The sequence below is a fragment of the Pygocentrus nattereri genome, chromosome 15, assembly GCF_015220715.1.
Source record: "Pygocentrus nattereri isolate fPygNat1 chromosome 15, fPygNat1.pri, whole genome shotgun sequence".
NCBI lineage: Eukaryota > Metazoa > Chordata > Actinopteri > Characiformes > Serrasalmidae > Pygocentrus > Pygocentrus nattereri.
The window spans coordinates 13,741,528-13,752,106 of NC_051225.1; positions in this window are offsets into that span (position 1 = coordinate 13,741,528).

The window sequence follows — 10,579 nt, forward strand, 5'->3', positions numbered from 1 at the left end:
ACTGCAGCAGCATTTGGTGACATGCCAACGTGTGTTTTTATTTTTTCATACCTAGCCGCAAAGGGCCCTTATTAATTTTTAATAATTGTTATTCTCAACAAAGAGACGGCGAGACCGCGCCAGCTATTCTTACAGCTCCCAGTGAAAGTACATTAATGAGGTGCAAATGAGCTGTTCTGTTATGCCGTCAGCGATGGCAAAATAATTTCAATATAGTGGTGTAAATCCACAAGGGGACTTGGGACGGCGTTTAAGTGAATTTCAAAAATCCCTGCACAGGGGGAGCCGCTTATGCCCAGGCCAGCAGCACAGGAAATGTGACATGAGGCAATTAGGCAAATGATCCTCCCTGCCTGGGTGTAGTTTGCGCTGTTTATTCAAAGTCTTGAAACAGTTCTGGGCTGACAGAGGCTGAAAGTGGGGAGCTTTCTGATAAGGGGGAGGTCACAGGGCTTGTACTGAATGGAGATTACATCGGCGGCATGGGCAAGCTGCTTTCCTGCGCACCAGCAAGAACATGGAGATTCTCCACAGGTGGAGGTGCCTAATAGAGCCTCATTACTGTGGCTGACAGCACTCATGGGCCTGGAGATTAGAAGTTGTAGCAGAGCCCATTACAGAGATGCTGCTTTTGATCTCCCAGCACGGTCTGTGGGACCTGTGATAAACCCGCATAATAACGGCTGCACTTTCAACTCTACAAATCAGCAGGAAGCTGCTGGTACCAGTGTTCAGTGAGCCGTCAACAGTGGCGCACAGTTAATAAAATAAATAAACAGTAAATAAAAATAGAATAAATAAACAAGCCAGCTTCTCTTTAACACTATATTTCAGAAATATCAGGTTATTATGAAAAGGATGCACAAATACATAACCTACTTTTTTTAAAAAAGGAGTCACATCATGGAGAACCAAACTTTGCGATATTTTGAAATAAAACAGTTTGCTATACACTGATCAGCCATAACATTATGACCACTTTGTAGTTCTACAGTTACAGACTGTAGTCCATCTGTTTCTCTGATACAGTTACCCCCTTTCACCCTGTTCTTCAGTGGTTAGGACCCCAATGGACCCTCACAGAGCAGATACTATTTGGGTAGTGGATCATTCTCAGCACTGGTGGTGTATTAGTGTGTGTTGTGCTGGTCTGAATGGATCAGATACAGCAGTGCTGCTGGAGTTTTTAAACACTGTGTCCACTCACCGTCCACTCTGTTAGACACTCCTACCTTGTCAGTCCACCTTGTAGCTGTAAATTCAGAGACAACAGCTCATCAAAGCTGTAGTTTGTAGTTCTACAAACTACAGTCTGTAACTGTAGAACTACAAAGTGCACCAATATAGTAAGTGGAGCTGATAAAATGGACAATGAGCATAGAAACAAGGAGGTGGTCATAATGTCTGATCGGTGTAAAAGAAGCTCCTTTAATATGGGAAAGAATCGGCAGAATACAACCCATGAAAATTCATGCCTCTGCATTTATACTGTCGTTATGTACACACAGAGCATCTGTTATGTGCACACACAGCACATAAGCTGAAGCTCACGGTTTCAAGTTTCCTCACACAGGTGTCCTCCAGACTCATGGCTGGGAGGTGGATTTCTCTCGAATGTTCTGAATCTCGGCAGTCATGGGCGCTGCGGATAGGTCTGCCCATGACTCTGGGCAAGTATGCTCACTGCCTCCTAGTGTGTGTGTGTGCTCACTAGTGTGTATGTGGTGTTTCACTGCACGGATGGGTTAAATGCGGAGGTGAAAATTCTCCGTTGTGGGACTAATAAGGGTCTCTAAATCAAGAAACACTGATTTAAAGATGGAAAAGATTGCAACGATGCTTCGCTGAACCCCGTGAGGAGACACAAAGTCACCGCGTAGGTTGTGACTGAATGATATGTAAGATGAAGTTGCAGGTTGAAGATACGATGACTCTGAAATGGTGAGTGATTTATTTACAAACGTGCAAGACATAAAAAAGAAAAACTGCAAATGAAAATAAACGGTAGTTAAAATGTTCACCGGACTCAATGGCAGTACAGGTAAGTATATTTAGTCCTAGATTGCAAAGCCACCGAATTATCCTTCGGGCTTGTTCTACTCAGCTGCCTCTCAGTCTCAGGCGAGTACCATCGAGCTAGTCTCTCTTATTGAACCTTTCCACCACCTCTTATAAGCTTAGCCCTGCCCCTGCATCACCTGAGCCAAACCATTCCACTCCGCAGGAGTGTTTCTGTCCTCTCAGATTGGGTTAAAACAGAGGTAAATAAACTCACAATCAATGTCATAAGGCTTCAGTGTGTTTAAAAGATGTTTAATACAGTGCCTACATTTATTAACCTGTGTTACTCTGTTTTCTGGGACCTATGTTGGAGACATCACCACCTCCATGAGCTAGCCGTGGGCCCTCCGGCACACTCATGAGTGAGCTCCGCCTGCTCTGCCTCCCTTTTGCTGACTCTGCTAGGAAAGAGACAACAGGTGAATACTACAGGTAGGTATTCTGGTAAGTATCACACACATACACACTCTTTGGTGATGGGCAATGTGTTTGCCTCATAACAAAGATTGTCTACTCAATACAGACATACTTCCACAACCGATTAGTTAAACAGCTATTTCCTATTATAGGCTGATTTTTAAAGTAGTCTGCATTTGTGGCATTGAATTACTAAGAACCTTCACAGTGCTGAAACATAAGACTCACATCAACCATAATTCAGACAATGTGCATTCAAAACGTTTTTTTTTTTTCTAATTACATCAGCGATAATGTGCACTATCGGTTTGAAAAATGCAGCTCTTTGATCCATCTGCATCACTATCTCTCTCCTGCAAATAGTTGCTCTGAAGCCGTCTGGAAAGTAGCGCAAGACTCATATTTCACAAAATCTCAGCTCTGTCACTCTTACAGTATGATCTGATTAATTTCCCCATTAGGGCAAGAACATAAGTGACAAATTAGAGACAGGAAGACCATGAAACGATGGCTTTAGTGTCATCACAAGGAAAGGAAATAAAATCTTTGACTGATTTCATTCACACCATGACCACAAAAATATTAATGGCTTGACTCCGTCTTGTGCGTTGAGTCATCACACTCCTTCCCCTCTCATTTATCTTTAACTGAAGCACCGTTGATACAAATTTCTGAATGCTTCAAATTGACCATATCAGTGTTATTTCATTTGCAGAGCAAACTGCATGTTTAAATCACTGAACCACAACACATTCTTTCAGAAGAGGACATTTTATCACATATATTCTGTAGCTGGCTGACTTAAGCCCCATTTAAGGTGGATTCGTTTTACCAGAGGGGGTCCGGTACTGTAATTTGTGCATGATTTGACTGTCCAATTTGTACAGGATAAAGGATCTGTGTAATTTCCCCAAATTACCCCAATGGAAATATCATCACACAAGCGTTTACATCAGCATTATATGACAGGCACCATGCATCCGAACAAAAATATGTAGTGCAGCTGAATGGTAAATATGGTGCCATATAAACCCAAAATGCTACACTAGTTGAGGGAGGAGACTTTATATCTCATTTCATTGGGACAACTTCTTGCATAAGGTCATTTCATTTTCCTTCCCTGGATATACTCTAATTTGTATATACTAAAAACTATAATTTGAGTTATTACTAAATGAAAGAAATTCTTGATTTTAATCCAGTACAAATCTGTACTGTAAATCAGTACAAAGTACTGAAATATCCATAGTTTTTATCTACTGCTAACTAATCATTAATTAATAAATTAATAAATAACTAATAATCCCAGAGCAAATTACTTTAATTCATAAAATTCTGAGCTCCTTCAATAATAGTCATCCTGTTCAAATGGACCTTTCGATAAACAAATCCTGGTGATGTCAGCACTTCTGTTTTTGGTGGAGACCAGGAGACGAGACTAATTTTAAAATGGTGCTTGACATGGCACGGTTCCTTCATCATTCATCTCAAAACAGGACTACTGTAATCTGCGACATTTTTGCTCATGGTCTAAGACAGGGGTGCTCAATCCTGGTACTAGGGATCTACCACCTAACAGAGTTCAGCCCCAACCCTAATCTAACACACAAGGCAATGACGGCCTTCAGGAGACTCTGAAAATGGAGCCAGGTGTGTTGGATCTGAACAGGGTGGTAGATCTCTTGGACCAGGAGGGAGCATCCCTGTGAATTTAAATAGACACTAAAAAAACACTAGACACTAATGGTAAAAATCAAGCAAGCAAGCAAAATTTATTTATATAGTGCTTTTTACAACAGGTGTTGTCACAAAGCAGCTTTACAAAACAATCAGTATTACAGAGAGAAGAGAAAAGAGGGGAAAAGAAAATCCGGGTCCGAGCCCCCATGAGCAAGCCAGCAGCGACGGTGGCAAGGAAAAACTCCCTAAAGAGGAAGAAACCTTGAGAGGAACCAAGAAGGGGAACCCATCCTCCTAAGGTCGACACCAGATAGCAAACATTATTAGTATGAAGTATTATAGTAAAGTGGGAAAGAAAAGATCTGAGGGTGAGGACTGCACAGCGTCGTAAAGCAAGAAGCTCAGTGGTGGTCAAACCGGTCCAGAAGGCTGGTGAGCAGCGGCACCAATCAAGGCAGAAGAGGCAACAGCATCAGACGCACAGAACACTGGCTGCAGCGTTCTGGACTAGCTGAAGCTTGTTAAGGCTTTTGCTGGGACATCCAGACAGCAGGGCATTACAATAATCTAGCCTTGAAGTAATGAATGCATGAACTAGCTTTTCTGCATCCTGTAGGGATAATGCATTTCTTAATTTAGCGATATTGTGGAGATGCAGGAAGGCTGTTCAAGTGATATTAGTTATATGTGTGTCGAAGGACAGATCAGGGTCTATCACAACACTTCTTCTCTGCAATTTCCCCCTAGGATCAATAAAGGAATCTGAATCTGAATCTGAATCTGAAGATTTTTAACAGATAATTTTGATGCAACTTAGAGATTGTTAAGTGTTAAGTTAGACAGTTTGTTTCTAGCTAATTTTGAACCAAGAAGCAGGACCTCTGTTTTATCTGAGTTAAGTAGCAGAAAATTTCTTGACATCCAATCTTTTATGTCTTTTATACAGTCCTCAATCTTGCCAAGTTTAATTTTATCATCCGGTTTGCTTAATATATATAACTGGGTGTCATCGGCATAGCAGTGGAAATTTATGCTGTGTTTACTGATAATGGTGCCTAATGGTAGTATATATATCGTGAATAATATAGGTCCTAAAACAGAGCCTTGTGGAATACCATACATTACTTTTGTAAGAACAGGTGATTCACCCTTTACATTAACAAACTGATAGCGATCAGTGAGGTAGGACCTGAACCAGGAAAGAGCTGTTCCTGTTACCCCTACAAGGTTTTCTAGTCTATAGTAGGATAGAGTGGTCTATTGTGTCAAATGCTGCACTAAGATCAAGGAGGACTAGCAGAGACACATTTCCTTGGTCCATGAATAATAAAAGATCATCATCAGTTTTTGGGATGTATCCAAGAGTAAGAGAGGAGTTTATTATTGGTTGGTTATTTCTGGTAAGATTTCCTTGAGTAGACCTGTAGGAATTGGGTCCAAAATACAGGTAGATGGTTTTGCAGAAGAAACTATTTTAACTAGTTAATTTTCTTGAAGTAATGTAAATGATTCCAGCCTATCTGCAGTGACTGTAATATTCTCAGGGTCGTGACTGGAATTATAAGCCAGCAGGTTTGTGGAGTTTAACTGTGTGTTCAGAATTTTCTGTCTAATTTTTTCGATTTTATCACTAAAGAAATTCAGCTATAGGCTAATGGCAGATTAAGTAATGGTCTGAGACGGCTGTGCTCTGGGGGAGAACAGCTAAGTTAACTATGTCTACACCAAAGGTCAGTATTAAGTCTTTTATAATTTGGGTGAATCCCATGGAGTCTATGATAGACATGTCGTGAGGGTTGTCAATGTGGATATTAAAATCTCTGACAATTAATATTTTGCTTGAAAATGTTATTAGGCTTGATAGAAACTCAGAGAATTCTTGTAAGAACTGAGAATACGGACCGCATGGCCTGTAAATTGTAATTAATAAAAATGAATTTTTATTTGTTCCTTGCTCAAGTATATTAAGTAAAAGAACTTCAAAAGAAGAAAATATAGGTCCTACTTTCTGGCTCACGCCTAAAGCTTTAGTATGGATGGTTGCTATACCTCCACCCCGGCCGCTTAAACGATGGCAATGTGCATAGCTGTAGCCTGTGGGAGTGGCTTCATTTAGACTAAGGTACTCATCGGGTCTAATCCACGTTTCTGTGAGGCACAGAGCATCAAAATCATGGTCTGTAATAATTTCATTTACAATAATGGCTTTAGATGTCAGGGATCTAATGTTAAGCAGTCCTAGTTTTAGACCAAAGGTGCGGTCATTGTAAACTGGTGTAACTGGTCTGATATGAATGAGGTTACTAAGGCAAACGTTTCGAGGCTTTTTGATGTGTTGTTTTATTCAAGGGAACAGACACAGTCTCAATTGTATTTACACAATAAGCATTTGTAGAAGTGCTAGCAATCGGCTTATTTCTAGCAGTAACACTAGCATGATGAGCAGTAACGTTTCTATTTTTGCTGCTACTTACCGCTTTGAAGTCAGCGGATGGCCCTCTCGATGTTCCATGAGAGGACGACGGATCCCAGAGGACTAGGGTGAAGCCCATCTCTCCAGTAGAGCGCTGGCTGCTCCCAAAACGAGGACCAGTTGTCCACTTAGCCCAAACCGTTGCAGGCGCACCACACTCCTGGCCTGCAGCGCGAAGAGCCTGCTGAACCACTGACGGTCCAGCCGGGCCAACTCAGAGCTCAGGGCCTGGAGACCTCGGTCCAGGGAAGACACCATGTTGAAAGGGCTGAGGAGAACCTGTGTAGGAGAAGAGAAATAGAAAGAGAGAGGGAGAAAACAAAAAGAGGGAAAAGGCGTGAGGTGTGAGGGGTTAGCGGTCTGAAAGTGTTAATTATTGAAGTGAAAGTTGAACGCTGCTCAATCTGAAGTTCTAAGCTGTGGTGCTTTCTGTCACTTGCAGTGACGTGATCATTAATCAAAAATAAACAGTGATCAAAAATAAACATTAATTGTAGAAAAATAAAATAATAAAAAATAATATAAATGTAAGAGGTCCTGAAATGAACAGAAGGCACATACAGATTATGGTCTGTGGGTATAAATAGTGCAAATAGAAACAGTAGTGCAGTTAGAATGAGCTTATCGAACAGTTAAAGTGATGGGTGTGCAACAGTCCCTGAGAATGTCAGAGTTCAGTGTTGGGGGTCAGGAACCGGTGTTTTGGTCCAAACTTTGTGTGTGGGGGGCAGAAGGGGTTCAGTCCATATTAATGAAGACATAAAGAACAAAAAAAGTCACAAAAGGCATGTTGATTTTCACTTTCCCTAAATGGACACGAACAGACAGAGAGTAAAGCCAATCATCCCTATTTCAAGCCTTCGCTAGTTGGTGTTCAGTGCCAGGAGTTGCAGCTCTGATCTGGTAAACATGCTTCTAATGTGATACACGAGCTAAGGCACTCTATTACAGCACTAACCTAAATCGTTTTCAGACCTACCTTGGTCAGTGTGGACCTATTAAACTTTTTCTTTAGTTCGGTCTTTAGCGTTCACTCCATCCGTAATCAAGTCCACACCAAACAACTGAACCGCATTTCTTCACAAAAGAATTCAACACTAGAGCAAGTTCATCACATCAGCACTGTACTGTCTGCATAATCTGCCTGTTTCCTCTTGTGATACACATAGATGATAATCATCTCTATTTTCCTCAACAGAGCATTTGCTTCCCTGCTAAAGTAGTGCAGACTTCAGAAACTTAGGGTTTGAAAACAGCCTGATGCTCTTTAGAGTTGTTAGTTAGCCGAGTTTGACGAATTCTGTTCAAGAATAGTTTTAAAGAGACAAGTTTTTAGCATGACAATAAGTTTTCCCCACAGCTTTTGGAGGTGTGACTTTCCAGGTAAGAATTCCTAGCAGGTGACATTTCTTTTTTTTAAGTCAGAGGTCAGAAATTTGGAGTTACAAGCTTCAGTTAAACACAGCAAAAGCGACTTGGACGATAATGTAGTTGCAATTTGACAAGAATGTTTATGAATGAACAAGAATGAAACTGTTCAAATGTGCAAATTTTATTATATAACCAAAAAAACATCTGAGCCACTTATCCTTCTGGGTCGCTGGGGGGAGCTGGAGCCTATGGTAAAAAAATAAATGTGTACATTTTATTTTCAGCAGGTCTATCGTGGTGCTGGGGAACATGTATGTACTAGACAGGCCAGCATGCTGGGAAGGCTCAATCTCACATTTTCAGACTTTTCCACTGACCTAAAGTTATCTGGAAGCCTTCAATAATGCATAATTCATTGTTTGACACAATGCAACACGATCCATATGTATTTTTCTGTTTAACTTCGCTCTTTCATGTGGAAAAGAGGTTGATCTGTTGGAAACATGGGCCGACACTATCCCTGTTCACTCGCCTTTTAATGAATCATTATGAAAGTTTAATGCAAAGGACCTGCAGGCATTGTCCCGAAGAAGCTTGCGAGTGCAATGTAGCCTTTTTAAATTAGTATTCTTATTATTTTTAACTATCTCTCCCCACCCCCACCTTATCCTTCCCACGCTCATTGCGGAAAACATATGATTCTCATGGGCAAGGTGAAAGCACGAAGTGAATAGCAGCTCTTTGGAGGTCTGCCCACAGCTCTTCTATCTCCATTTCCCTTTCTCCCTCTTACAAACCAACAAAGTGCCGCATCTATGAGGGTTGAAGCACCCTTAGCGGTCTGACCGTTATGCAGTCCAGAGATATCAGTGAATGCAACAGGGCTCTTCTCTCCAAACACTAAGGAGGTGAGGTAAAGGGTTAAAAATCAATGTTATGGCACTGTCAGTCTTTCCAGCGAGAGGGAGAACATTTAATGGCAGTCAATAGCCCCTGCTGTTTCGCAGCCTTTCTGCAGAGACGAGCTCTGGTTATGTAACACTGAATTAATTTTTTTCTCTCCTTTGTTTGTTCACTGATAAAATTCTGTCCTGTGCCTTTTTGTCAGACTTTGAGAAAAAAGGCAAGTTACAGAACTGTCGAGATAAACTTGCCATCAGAGCTGCTATGAATTTGGTGATTGTCCTCAAACTGTTACTGAACACAGTAGTCGGACTGAAGTTTGTGAAGATAGCAGAAACTATACTATCTTCCTATATGACTTTCTGAAATAGAAAGGACCACATAGGAAATCACAGCAATACTGAAAGCATATATTAGATAAAGGCCTATTCAAGCTGCATTTATTTCATTTCAGGAAGTGCTATAATTTAATCTATTACCAAGAAGACCTGGAACTTTAGAGTTAGGATTATATGCAAGAGGATTTTATACAACAGTTATACGCAAGCTGGTTGGTTGAGAAACGTTCTAACCGTGCTGTTATTTCGCCATAACATCAGAGCTGGTTTATGAGTCTGACCACTTCTTATTAACCCAGTTTTATCAGAAACAGGACTGCTAAACAGCAGAGGGTGCCCACAAGCGAGTCCTCAATAAATGGGAGTAAATGGAGCTCAACGGCTAAAAATGAAGAGTTGAAATAGCTTCTAATCATTTGACCAGAATGTTTACTTAATTTTAGAAAGTAGAAGGATGTATTTCACTAAAAACAAAGAAACCTTACCGATATATTTCCCTTTTTCTACAGCCAACGGGCAGCAGGAGGCAGGTATTACTGCCAGAGCGTGATGACTGATTGCCGAGCGGAGCAGCTCATTGGCTTTTAGCCAAAAGTTTAAAAGCTCTTGAAAATATAACCGCTGTGTTAAAATGTTTTATGCTGCTCTGTGTTCAGGAAATGATTGCATTCTTTTACATTAAAAATGTTTAAGCCTTTATTAACTATAATTTTGCTCAAATGTTCCCTAGCAACCCATTCATTTTGGACTCGCTCAAGAGTGCCCTCTACCCGGAAGACAGAGAGTGGGAATTCTCTCTACAAGTTCTCTGATAACAGCACAGGTCTTTCACAGACACTATCACTCCGCTGAGACGCCGTTGCCAAGCAACGACTTTGATGGCTGTAGAAGACGCTCAAACCATCTGAACTGTTTTTACTTCTTACTTTGCCATAAACAGGAAACGGACACTTAAGATCACATTTGACCGACAGACGATTTGGTCCGTCTCTGAAGATGAGACAACACTAAATTCCCAAACTACCAGTTGGTCTGTGTGGAGCTGGAGAGGGAATTGCCGGTTGTGCAGTGAGTGGGCGGAGCTCGTTGCTCTGATGTAGCAACAATCTGCTCGTTAAGGAACTATAATATGGAGGAAGGAACTAAACATTAAAACACATTAAATTAAAATAATCTACTGATCAAATATTCAATATGCAGTGTCAATATCTCCCTTGTCAATGTAGTTCTGTTTGAATTGACCTCACAGTGATGTAATAGCAAATAACAATAAATAACAATAACAAAATCTGTTAACAGATGTATTGCACGCTGTTATTGTTATAGACTTTTGCAC